This window comes from Bactrocera tryoni, chromosome 4 (genome assembly GCF_016617805.1).
Source record: "Bactrocera tryoni isolate S06 chromosome 4, CSIRO_BtryS06_freeze2, whole genome shotgun sequence".
In the NCBI taxonomy this organism is placed as follows: Eukaryota; Metazoa; Arthropoda; class Insecta; order Diptera; family Tephritidae; genus Bactrocera; species Bactrocera tryoni.
This window is the reverse complement of record NC_052502.1, coordinates 31,366,923-31,380,564: the sequence shown is the minus strand read 5'-3', so window position 1 is coordinate 31,380,564 and position 13,642 is coordinate 31,366,923. Positions and strand designations below refer to the sequence as shown.

The 13,642-nt window shown below is 38.8% G+C and overlaps 1 long non-coding RNA gene across 1 annotated transcript in view; it reads left to right on the top strand.

Annotated features, from left to right (window-relative positions):
- Positions 1–943: 943 nt before the first annotated feature.
- Positions 944–13,642, top strand: part of LOC120773378 — a 75,239-nt gene continuing 62,540 nt past the window's right edge. Inside the window, exon 1 of the long non-coding RNA XR_005705154.1 lies at positions 944–1,040. This is a non-coding gene — a long non-coding RNA (uncharacterized LOC120773378). The remainder of the gene's footprint in view (positions 1,041–13,642) is intronic.

Genomic DNA, 13,642 nt, shown 5'->3' with positions numbered 1-13,642 from the left:
TCGATATTGCATGAACACCTGGGCGTAAAAGAGGTTTGTTCTCGTTTGATCCCGCACAATTTGACAATCGCTCAAAAAAAGGCTCGTGTGGATTGGTGTAAAGAAATGCTTAAAAAATACGATCGCGGTGCTTCAAAAGACGTTTATAAGATCGTCACAGGTGTCGAATCATGCATCTATGCGTATGAGGCCGAAACAAAACAGCGATCGACAAAAAAAAAAAAAACAATAAAAAAAAAAACCATTTTCGTTGATAAATATGCCTATTTACATTATTAGGCCAGAAATATATATAGCAACCTACGTACAATTGAAATTCAGATAGAAATTTCAATACTTCCCACTTAGCCCTTCAAGGTGACTTTATGCTCGATATATCGGCCAATATTTGAGTTATCTCAATAAAAATTACAGAACTCGTTTCACTCATAACAGTTTATCTTTGTGCCTAAAATAAATAAAATTTTGCGAAAACTGAACCTACCCCCCATATAACTTTTATCCGTATTTTCGAACATCCGGCTGAATTTACTCCATATGATTGGTGATTGTACTTGGGGCCCTCTAATGAATCTCAGGGAACATTCAGTTAGTATTTGGCAGGTTAACATTATTTCAAAAATAAATAACAACGGGTCGATACTACCCCAACTCCCATATACTACGTATAATGCTTTTCGTTTTTCTAATAAACCTTTGCCGAACATGTCGGTAAATGTATGAGTATAATGTAGTATATGAATATATAAAATTTTTACGTTCCTTACGTTACAGCATTTCCTGCAAGTTGCAAGATTATAAAATGTTCGGTTGCACTCGAAGTTAGCCCTTCTTTACTTACTTTAAATTTTATGTTTACTAATCTGTGGTTTTAATATCTTATAACTGTTCTTTATGTACTTGGTATTTTAATCATTTATTTTTTATTCATTTTACAGCAATTCATATCTTTTCTCCGTATTTTATATACCCAACTCAAGATCATCCCACAAACAACCGCACTGTCGATAATAATTAGCAAAAATCATCAGCTTATTCAAGTGAGTACTCATTTAATTCATAGTTGACATTAAATGTTCTGAACTAATAGCAATATTGCTGACAACTAATAAGTGCAAGCTTATATGCATAAATAGTATGTAAGAATATATAACTATTATACATGTACATATATGAACCACTGGCAAGCGACGAAAGTTGTACGGCACGCGCTCACGCGACGCACGCAACGGTTGTCAGCTTAGCCCACGTAAATGTGTGCAAACGCAATACTACTAGTCAGCTGACATAAGCAGTCCGCAGCGATACCGCTAAGTCGGTAGGCAAATGATAGACAAATGACAAGTCAGTGCTTTTATAGTCAACTATTGATAAAGAAAAAAATAATAATCAACAAACTAATCGTGACTTCAGTGACTGACATTGATAAATGTCTCAAGCAGCATTTGCTTGGGCGCTCTCTCTATCTCTTTTCCTTTCTCGATCGCTCGATTAGCAAGATCATCAACAGCTCTACTCAATTTGTCAGCGGTCGAGCTTCTTCCATTAACCGCAATTAGTTATAATAAATGCGTTAATGTCAATAATTTTTAATTGCGCTCACCGGCGAAAACAGCGCGCATGCAACATTTAACCACAAGCAAATTTTTTTTCAAACGCGCTAATGGCAAGTAGAAAAATGCATTTAAAAATGCCGCTTTGCATTTATCAGCCGTGGAGATTTCAACTTTAACATTGACCTCAATCACGACACTGTCTGCCGCTCAATGCAATGATAAATCTAAATGCAATTTAGTACGGCTTGTGCATTCTCATTGCCAATGGCTGCGCTATATGACAGTGATGCTCAACGGCAGCCAAAAGGCGCCGACAGGGTGCACTGATCGGTCAACAATGTTTTAGCTTATGGGATTTTTTAAGTTCTCAGTAGGAAATATTAGTGTTATAAATATTATCAACAATTTAAAATAAGAACTGGTATGCCCGCACGACAGGACTTTTTCTTCTTCTTTATTGGCGTAGACACCGCTTTTTGTTATAGCCGAGTTTACAACAGCGTTCCAATCGTTCTTCCTCTTCGCTGTTTGGTGCCAATTGGAGATTCCAAGCGGAGCCAGGTTCGTCTCCATCTGGTCTTTCCAACGGAGTGTAGGTCTTCCTCTTCCTCTGTCTCCCGCGGCGGGTATTGCGTCGAATACTTTCAGAGCTGTAGCGTTTTCATCCATTCGGACGACATGACCTAGCCAATATAGTCGATCTTTTAATTCACTGAACTATGTCATTGTCGTCGTTGTATGTCGTTTTATATGTTCGCCTCATTTTTGCTGGTGTTAATACTGGTTCCGAGATAGACGAAATTATCTACAACTTCAAAGTTATGACTGTCAACAGTGACGTAAGAGCCAAGTCGCGAGTGCGACGATTGTTTGTTTGATGAAAGAAGATATTTTGTCTATCCTTCGTTCACTTTCAGACCCATTTGCTTCATTTCCTTATCCAGTGTGGAGAAAGCAGAAATAACAGCGCGATTGTTGAGATTAATGATACCACTATCATCGGCGTACGCCAGCTGCCGTACATTCTTATAAAAGTTTGTACCTGCTCGATTTAGCTCTGCAGCGCGAATTATTTTCTTCAGGAGAGACTGAAAAAGCCGTACAATAGGCAGTCGCCTTGTCTGAAAAACCTTGTTTGATATCAAACGGCTCAGAAAAGTTCTTCCCGATCCTGACGGAGGTTTTGGTATTGCTCAAAGTCAGTTTACACAGCCGTATTGGTTTTGCGGTGATACCAAATTTAGACATGGCGGCATAAAAGCAGCTCTTTTTCACACTGTCGTTGATCCTCTTTCAGGGGTCTTTTCCAAGATTTGGCGCATGGTGAGTATCTGGTGAGTTGTTGATTTTCCCTGCCTGAAGTCACACTGCTAAGGTCCAATCAGGTTTTTGATGGTTGGCTTTAATTTTTCTTGCAGTACGTTTGATAGGACCTTATATGCGATGTTGAGGAGCCTTATCCCATTGTAGTTGGCGCAGATTGTGGAGTTTCCTTTTTTGTGGATTTGGCAGAGCGCACTTAAATTCCAATCGTTGGGCATGCTTTCGTTCGACCATATTTTACAAAGAAGCTGATGCATGCTCCTTATCAGTTCTTCGCCGCCGTGTTTGAATAGCTCGGCCGGCAATCCATCGGCCCCCGCTGCTTTGTTGTTCTTCAGACGGGTAATTGCTATTCGAGCTTCTTCATGGTTATGCACTGGAACGTCTGTTCCATCGTCATCGATTGGGGAATCGGGTTCGCCTTCTCCTGGCGTCGTACTTTCACCGCCACTCAGCAGGCTGGAGAAGTATTCCCTCCATAATTTTAGTATGCTTTGGGCATCGGTCGCTAGAGCACCTTTGGGGGTTCTACATGAGTATGCTCCGGTCTTGAAACATTCTGTTAGTCGCCGCATCTTTTCGAGCATAACCCCTGTCGGCCAACTTGTCATACTCACGCATTTCGGCCTCTCTTTTTTTTGTCTACAAATGCGTCGCGATTGCCTCTTCATCTGTCGGTATCCATCTCATCCCGCACTTCTTGTGATCTATCGCAACATTGTGAGGTAGGCTGTCCGCCTTCTCTCCACTGCGAAACGGCACTCCTCGTCGTACCAGCTATTCTTTTGCATTTTCCGAACACCAATAATTTCGTTTGCAGTTGTACGTAAGAAGCTTGAAATTCTTCCCTTCCAATGTCAATGTTAGGACTTAGGAGCATACGCGCGTCTAAAACACTGGAGACTTGTCTTCTGTCTATCGCAACATGATCGATTTCGATCCGGAGACAGCCAAGTAGCTTGATAAATTTTCCTATGTTGGCGAAGTCAATCGGCCTCAATCCATTTGGGATGTTTCATCGTGGAAGCTGAATTTAACAACCGTTGTGCCAAAGATACATTCTTTGCCCTCCTGACGGTAAAGTCGCCAAAAAAGATTTTGACATTGACAGGTGTGCTTAAAGCGCTCATAGAAGACATCTTTGGTCATATTGTGCTTCTCTTGCATCGACCGTGGGCGCAAAGCAGCGATATATTGAAGAACTCTTAAATCATAATCGTTTGCACTTATCCGAGCTGTTTTTTCCTTTTCATTGGTAATATTTTACGTGGTGGGTCCCAAGCCCTGCGCTCAACCCTGTGGAGAGGATGTTTCTTTCGCTTGCTCACTTTAGCTCAGACAATACTTGGTCAAAGACCGGAAGTCGTGAGCTGTATGAGCCATATGTAAAAGAATCGTTTCTGTACACTCTCAATTGAATGACAATCAGATAACTTTCCTCACTTGCTTGAATTTCTACACATGGCTCCATCCACCAACGAATGTTACAATTTAGTAAACCCTGAGTAAGGAGAGGAAGTGAAGAAAAATTAATTTAGCACTTCTTGGTATACTGATCACTTTCCACTTGGGTCGATACATGCTACAGAAACTCCATTCCACTGCATTGCTGCGGGTATAAGCAATGTACGGCGGTATGCCAGTGTGCGAATGCTCTGAAGCACAGTAAGCCCAGTGGCTACGCGCCCAGCTACTAGTTTTATCTATGCCACAACGAATAGAACAACAAATATATATGTACATACGTGTGTATGTATGCATGTGTAGCAAGTAATATAACTCAGCTTAAGAAGACGCGCATTTGTAGAAAGCTTGCTATGAAAGATGAATTTGGAATTTTCACTAAAGCGATTCGCTGCTCGGCGCTCAGCAGGCACAAACGCTTAAGATTAATGCGAATATAATCGCTGGAGTATTGTGTTGGCCAACTAAAGTGCGAGTCAAGTCAGTATTAAAGCGGTGAAGCAAAATATTTTATATAGTTATATGTATGTTATTTGTATTTATTATTCCATGCTGCGCCTTTAGTTAGCGCCCCACAATGAAAGCGCGCACCAAAGACTCAACTTTTTCAATAGACCGCTCATTTTCTTCGCACAGAATTTCTAGAATACAATTTTCATGCTTATTAGATGACCGAACATGCCGCAACGAATCGTGAGAAAACTATATTTTCCTTGTAGCAACTGGCTTTTCAAGCACCAATACAGGTATACATGGTATACACATGCATGCATATACGTGAATACTTACTTTACTTGCATATGTACTTGTATGTTTGTTTGTAGATATAATAGGTACTCTGGAGCACTTGAAAATTTGGGTTGGGCATAGAAAAAACTCCACTTGAGCCGCCGCCTTCACTTTATATTTACTGCTCGTAATAAAAGGGGTTTAAGTGGCCTATTTGAGTGTGTATGCGTGTGTATTTGAACGCTGGTGTAAGTTGGTTTAGCTTTGTGAGCCGCATGTGGGTGTTCATGCTGCGCAGGCGCAACCACAATATCGTAGGCGCGTACATTACAGAAAAAAAAAACAAGAAAATACACCAACTTCGGTGGCTTCGAAAATGTAATACCCTTCGCAGGTGCATTTATTATGACATTGAAGAGTATTAAAATGTATTTATTTTGATTTTCAATGATCAGTTTATATGACTGCTATATGCTAGAGTGATACGAACTGAACAATCTGTTCGGAGATTGTAGCGTGGTCTCTGAAAATAACCGATGCCGAATTTCATGCAGATATCTTGTCAAATAAAATAGTTTTCCGTACAAAAATTTATTTCAATCGGTTAGTTTATATGAGAGCTATATGCTATAGTGCTTCGAACTTATAAATTTAATCGGAAATTTAAACATTTTTTAATATAATAAATCTGTGCCAAAAATCGTGAAGCTATCTCGTCACATAAAGAAGTTTTCCATGCAAGTATTTGATTCCGATCTTTCAGTTTGTATGACAGCTACATGCCATAATACTCCGATACTAACTGTTCTGATACACGACCAGCTTAAAAACTCAGGACCAGTTGCTGATCATTTATACTTATATTGGGTAGTCGAAAAAGTCTTTTCGTATCAAAAGGTTTTAAACCAAGGCTTTTGAAAAAAAGTTGACTACAAAAAGAAGCTCGATGTTTCGGTAAAAAAAAATTTAATAGACCGAATTAACATCTGCGATTCTTTGCTGAAACGAAATGAAATCGAATCATTTCAGAAGCGAATGGTAACAGGAGACGAAAAATGGATCAAATACGACAATAATGTTCGAAAAATATCATGGTCCAAGCGTGATGAAACTCAACAAATAGTCGCAAAGCTAGGATTGACATCTCAAAAGGTTATGCTGAGTGTTTGGTGGGATTGGAAAGGAATCATCCACTATGAACTGCTTAAGCCTGGTCGAACGATTGATTCTACATTTTACTGTCAACAACCGAAGAGATTAAAGCAAGCAATCGAAAAAATGGCCAAAACTGATCAACAGAAAGGGCTTCGTCTTCCATCAGGTCAACGCTAGACTACACACATTTTTCATGACTCGGCAAAAACTGGAAGAGCTTGGCTGGGAAGTTTTGATGCATCAACCATATAGCTCTGCCCTTGCAGCATCGGACTATCATTTGTTTCGGTCGATGCTGAACTTCCTTAATGGAGTGAAGTTGGCTTCAAGAGAAGCCTATGAAAATTACTTGTGGCAGTTTTTCGCCGAGAAACCAGAAAAGTTGTACACCGATGAAATAATGTCTCCAGCGGAAAAATGACAAAAATTTGTCGACCGAAATGACACATATTGCTTTCATTAAAGTTAATTCTAAATATAAAAAAATTAAGTTGAAGTTTGATTAGAAATACGAAAAGCCTTTTCGACTAACCAATATATAATTTACGTTTCTTCTTGAAAAAAGGGTATATTCAGGGTATAAAAATTATGGCAGCGCGTTGGCAATGGGCAATAAAGGTGAACTGCCCGCACTCAACATGTGATCAATGATCATTACAATGGTGCGAGCAGACATAAAATAGGCTATGAAAAATCGAAGAATCACGTAAAAGTAGAGAATCGAAGAAAAAGTGGGTGCGTTCACTTCATTTCAAACTTAAACGGCATATATGTATACACATATGTATGTAACACTTATGTAAGCATGTATGTGTGCGAGAAAGCAAGTATCATAACATAGAATTCTATATGTAGAATGAGACTAGAGAAACTCTCGCCGCCACACAAACATTGCACTTCTTGACTTCACTACTTCAGTGCATACTTCTTCGGCATACATTCTACCTCGACATAGCACACACACACTCACAAATTCAAAGTACGGCATGCCTGTGCACTGTGTGGCATATCAAAGTTCGATTTTTATAGTTTCAAGTTGAATGCACTACGCGCACCCGAGTTGCGAGTTCTCATCTTTTGCTGTCTCGCGCATAGCCAAAGCATTATCTATTTTATAGCCGTGGCCACGTTTGGCTTTGTTAGCTTTGTGCGCTTTGTTTGGACGCTAAGTTGTGGCTGAGCCGCAAAAGATGCACAGCGCTGGTGCCACATAAGCTTGCTGCTGCTGCCGCAGGCTGCTGAGGCTGCAAAGTTGCAGTGTTGCAGTGTTTGGTGCTGTCGGCCAACAACGCCGCGCAGAAAACCAGTCAGACGGCTTTTTTTTACCAAAAGCAGACACAAACACACACACACACTCACTGCTGCACGTTTGCATAGGCACACCCATACAGGCAAATATTTAACATTCTGGTGTTGTAGTTTTTGTTGCTTTTTTATTGTGTGTTCACTTAACAGCTTCGCCTTTATATTTCATGCCTATAAAATATGGTCGAAAGCCGCATATGCGCAGAAGACACATATACACATACACACATTCAAGCATAATACAGTCACCCATACTATATAATAGATATATGTTTTTATATACATATATATATGTATGCTTACTTAAGTGTTTGTGCCGCCAAAAAGTCAGAAAAAAGTGAGTGCCTCTTTTGGCCTAACTGCCGTTGCTATTGCTGTCATCCAAGCGCTTACAGCCACCAAACATACGTGCATATATACATAAAGTTTTTGAGTGTGTGTGTGTGTGTCTATGCTGCCTTTCTTTTTTTGCTTTTTTTCGCGCGCGGTCACAACTTATCGGCAGAATTTTAAGTAAACTGCAAGTGACTTGCATGTCTGCTTTTTGCTACGCGTCCGCTCGCTCTTAGCCTCTTGCCACTTCGCCACTTTTTATGCAGTTTTTACCAGTTATCTTTATTATTATTAGCTTCCTATGCTTTTCTGCTTTTTTTTTCTTTTTTCGCTAATTTGTAATTTCGCCTCGCCGCATATTATTACCGCAGAATTCACTTTTATGGCGCTTGAAGCTCGGCTAACTAACTAATCTTAACTGCCAGCGAATATTATTATTATGTAAATGTGAAATGCAATTTTGCTGCTTTTAATTACTTTACAAAAATAATTAAAAAATCTTGTGTTCAGCAAATTATTCTGTAATATATTTAGTGCAGCGTCACTTATAAAAAAAAATTTAATTTGTATAACGATTCCTTTCTGAATTTGAATTAATTTATTAAATCATTTCAAAAATGAGGAAATCATTTAATTTAATTATTCATCTTCTTCAGTTAGCATGTTGGAAATATGCTTTAGAACACGCTCATTGAACCAGTAGCTTTTTTGTCCGCTGTATAATCTCAAGAACGGGAAAGTTTATACAGACACCACTGACATTTTCTTGCTATAGTAGCATTTATGGTTTCACCATATCAGCATTCATACTAAACTGTACTTCTTTCCAACCAATATTCAAAAGTACATACCTCTTACGCAGAGTCTTCGTAGATGCCCGTTATTCATTTCTTTGTGACTATTACACCCTTTTCAAGAAAATCTACTATACTTTTAGAGTTCCAGCCAATGTTCTGACTATCTTCAACTCTTACTAAAATTTAAGACAACATAACATTACCGGGTGTATCAAAATACAGTAAAATAGAAAAAATATCTCAAATGAACTAAGCAAACAATCCTTTTTTCTTCTTCTTAATTGGCGTAGACTCCGCTTACGCAATTAAAGCCGAGTTTACAACAGCGCGCCTGTCGTTCTTCTTTTTCGCTGTTTGGTGGCTATTGGAGATTCCAAGTGTAGCCTTCTCTCCTTCTCTGATCTCACCAACGGAGTGAAGCTCTTTCTCTTCCTCTGCTTCACCCAGCAGGTACTGCGTCGTATACTTTCATAGCTGGAGTTTTTTCGTCCATTCGGACAACATGACCTAGCCAGCGTAGCCGCTGTCTTTTAATTCGCTGAACTATGTCAATGTCGTCGTATATCTCATACAGCTTATCGTTCCATCGAATGCGACATTCGCCGTGGCCAACGCGCAAAGGACCATAAATCTTTCGCAGAACTTTCCTCTCGAAAACTCGCAACGTCGACTCATCAGTTGTTGTCATCGTACAAGCACCATTTAGCAGCACGGGAATAATGAGTGACTTATTGAGTTTGGTTTTTGTTCGTGGAGAGAGGACTTTACATCTCAATTGCCTGCTCATTGCGAAGTAGCACCTGTAGGCAAGAGTTATCCTGCGTTGTATTTCTAGGCTGACATTGTTGGTGGTGTTAATGCTGGTTCCAATATAGACGAAATTATCTACAACTTCGATGTTACGAGTGTCAACAGTGACGTGAGAGCCAAGTCGCGAGTACGACGACCATTCTTTTGATGATAGGAGATATTTCGTCTTGCCCTCGTTCACTACAAGACCCATTTGCTTTGCTTCCTTTTTCAACCTGTAGACTCTTGTAGAACATTGTAACTGCTCGATTTAACTCTGCAGCTCTAATTATTTTCTCCAAGAGTATATTGAAAAAGTCGCACGATAAGAAATTCGTCTTTTCAAGAGGAAGTGACGAAACTACGAATTGACAGCTTGTTTCTTGTTTGTATGCACTACGTCCTTTCAGATACGAAATGGTTTTTCTCTTCAAAACCATGAAACGTTAGAACCTATAACTTGGTTTCTCAAAGATTCTGCTAATGAGCTACTTTCCTTAGTTTTTTAAAATTCAAAATCGTCGGCTAACATTTGTTAGCCTATCGGACAATATAAGCATATTGCTACCATACAAACTGAACGGTCAGAAGTAAGTTTTCGTATGGTAAAATTTTCTTATTTAGGAAGATATCCAAATTTGGTATAGATTAGTCTGCAAAGAAATCGTTTATATAGGATTACGATAGCATAAAGCTATAAAAAAAATTCTTCATTTAACGAGATATTTCGAGTTTGATCACAGAAGAGAAGATCATAGAAAATGATGCACAACCAATTCCACTAAACACATAGTAAAACCTACCCATCCGTCAATATTGGCTTGATCTTCATTTACCAGACTCATCGCGATATGACAACGACTGTTTTCGTAAGTGACACATTTTCCTTTACCGTCCGCTTCATAAACGAACTGATTTTGTTACGAGTCTCCAGAAATTCGTAGATGGAAATTCGGTACCTAAACACGGTGCTTCTTTTTGTATCCATCCTTACTTAAATGGTTCCAAACGGGTTTATGTGCAATGTTTAGTTCCGACTTAATCCAAAGTGTACTCACATGACTTTTCAGAGCGCGGTGTATATTTGGAGTCAAAATTACTGGAAAGTAATCGACTAACTAAGTCATGTAACCAAAAAAGAAACTGCCTAAGAAGTTTGGATAGGCAGTGACTTCGCATAATTGTAAAAAAAATGGTCCAGCAATGTTGAATCGCACGATCTTGCAAGCCACCTAACAAGCTCATTATGCGATATATTGCACTCACCAAAACTTTCCTTCAAAAATTGATTATTTTCTCCAATTCAGACACGAAAAAGTTAAAGTCATTAGTCATGACGCTACAAGTATAGTGTTCCCCATTCACTGTAGCATTATGGCCGTCTTAATTTTTGAAGAATTATAGTATAAACCAAAAATTTCCGCTGCCCCTAGAGTACCACAAATACACTGGTCGGCATATATATTTTGACATGGCGATGCCTCAGCTTCGTTTTGAAATTTTATTTATTTTAAAGAGAAAAGTATTTATGGATTGTACATAGTTCATTTAGTTACAATATATTAAATTATAAATATAACAATTTTTCATGTTTAACATTGATTTAGATTTTTTATTTAATTAAAACTAAAAACAAAGTACTTTCATGGGTGGGATAAGTATTTTGACACAATTTTTTTTTTATCTTAATTCACTATTTTGTTTTATAAATCTATTTTAAACTGGAAATTAATAAAAAATATTACCTCCTCTGGTGTCTATGAAATTTTGGAGGCGATTCGGGACGGAATCGACCAAGGTTTGGAGGTATTTCAAAGGAATCTCTTTCCAATTCATTGTGACCTCAGTGATGGTTTCTGGTTTTGTCCTGGTCAAATCAGTGCTTCTATTTCGCTTTATTAGCGACCACACATTTTCAATAATGCTTAAGTCAGGACTTTGTGGTGGCCAATCGAGGGTTTCCACCCCAACATCTCTTAAGAACCTAGTGGTTAATCTCGCCTTATGGCATGGAGCATTGTCCTGTTGGAGAATAAATTCTTTTCCTATTAATCTGTCGCCGGAAGGAAGTGCATAATTGTTTAAGGTTTCTAAATATCGGTTCTGGTTCATGGATCCGTCTATGGGAACCAAGTCTCCCACACCATTGTATGAAACTGCGCCCCAGAACATTACACTCCCACCCCCATGGCTTACTCTTTGACACACAGGAGCAATTTTTTTACGATAATTCTTGTTAATTCTTACAAAAACTTTCTTTTGAGATGCGTGGAATTAAAAACTACTCTCATCCGTCGACAGGATTTTACGCCAAAATGAAGGGGACTTGGTGATGTACCTTTTCGCGAACTCCAAACGCTTTAGTCTATTTTTTGGGGTGATAAAAGGTATTGGCTTTGCAATATATGTTTTCATATCTGCTTCAATCAAACGCCTGCGTATTGTTCTCTCACTTATGGAAGTGGATGCAGTCTAATTCCATTCCAAGGACACAGCCTTTGGTGTTTTTAGAGGGTCCTTCTTAAAAGCACGGACGATAAGACGGTCGGCATCAGCTCCTGTCTTTCGATTTCTGCCTTTACGGCGAACATTGATGACATCGTTACATTTTTTATATTTATTGATTTGATAGTAAATGGTCTGACGAGACAATTTATATTCCCTAGCGATGTTTATTACGGAAAAACCCAAGTTGTATTTGATCACAATTTCTGATCTTATTTTGGTGCTCAGCTCAGATGTTTTAACCATTTTAAATATTAAAAGATCAACTTTAGGCAATGTTAATGAAAACTTGTAATAATATTCTTGAACCACACTTTCAGCTTGCCTAGAAACAACTAAATCACGCAATGACAAAATATATATGCCGCTGCAAAAATCGTTGCTTGCCGGCATTCTTATCAGCAGAACGAAAAAACAAAAGACAATTGACGAAATATTTTGCATATTTACAGTTATTAATTTGCACTTCTCTTTCATCATCATTTTCGGTTCTAATAATGCACCGGTACTTAGTTCAAGAGTCTAAAGGTCAAATGAATGCTATGACAAAATATATATGCCGACCAGTGTAGTGACATTTTGTGGATGAAACGATGTCTTAACAATGGTTGGATTCAGTAAGCTCGCAAAACAATATTCTTCCGCTTAATATTCCATAAAGATGGTGGGGTCTTCTTCAATACACTGCTGCACAGCAGCAATAGAGTCGTCGATGCGCAATCTACGCGTCTCTAAGGTTGCGCGCTATCCACTAGTGTTAACTTGATGCGAAGAAACCGCTACATGATTGCTTAAATTATCGACTCTGCTAAGCGATGATGTCGAACCAACATAATATACAAGTACATAGTATAGAAAAGTGTTTAGAGAGATAGCTTCGAATTTCCTTTCTGGGCTTTTTATCGCCTTTCACAAAGTTTTTTTTTTTAATTAAAAACCTTTCTTCAAAGATACCCAAGCATATTAAATGCTTTTTCAGTATAAACTTTAATACTTTCTGTTTATTGTTATTATTTTTTTCGATACAGAAAATATTAAAACCCAAAAACTGTTCAATTCGATTAAAGCAAGGTTAACATCTCAATGCAATTTCGAGCCTAAATTCCCCTTTATTAAAGTTCATATTTCAAAATTTAAGTTGCCATAACTACGCCTCCTTTGCAGTTTACTGTCGTTTTGTTGGCGCCTCTGTAGTCGTTGCCGCCACCAACACACGCACACACACTGCCATTTACGCAGCCAGCAACCGCCAAGTACGAGAGCAAGTTCGTTGCTTAAGTCTTTTGTACGCAACACACGAAAGCCAAAAAACTCGCATAGCTTTTGACGCATATTTAGTCCTTTCGCAGAAAAATAAAGATCAAGCAAATAAGAATAAAGTAATAATGAAAGGGTTCCACACTCAACGATGCAGTAAAAGTAAAAAATATCACATTTTTAATTAAATGTTAACGCCAGTCTCGTCATAATGGCGCATGAGTAGCAGCCGACTTGGGTGCAGTGTGAGAAACACAACAACAACCAACCGACAGTCATCATCACTAAACTAAGTTGACTAATGAAGCATGCTGCTGCCGCAGCAGCCACAGCATAAGTAATAGCAACGAAGGAGTAACGGCGGCAGCAGTTGGGGCAGTTGCGGTGTGGCAGTTGCAGCAGCGCCGGTTGCAGTGGAGGCTGGCTAGT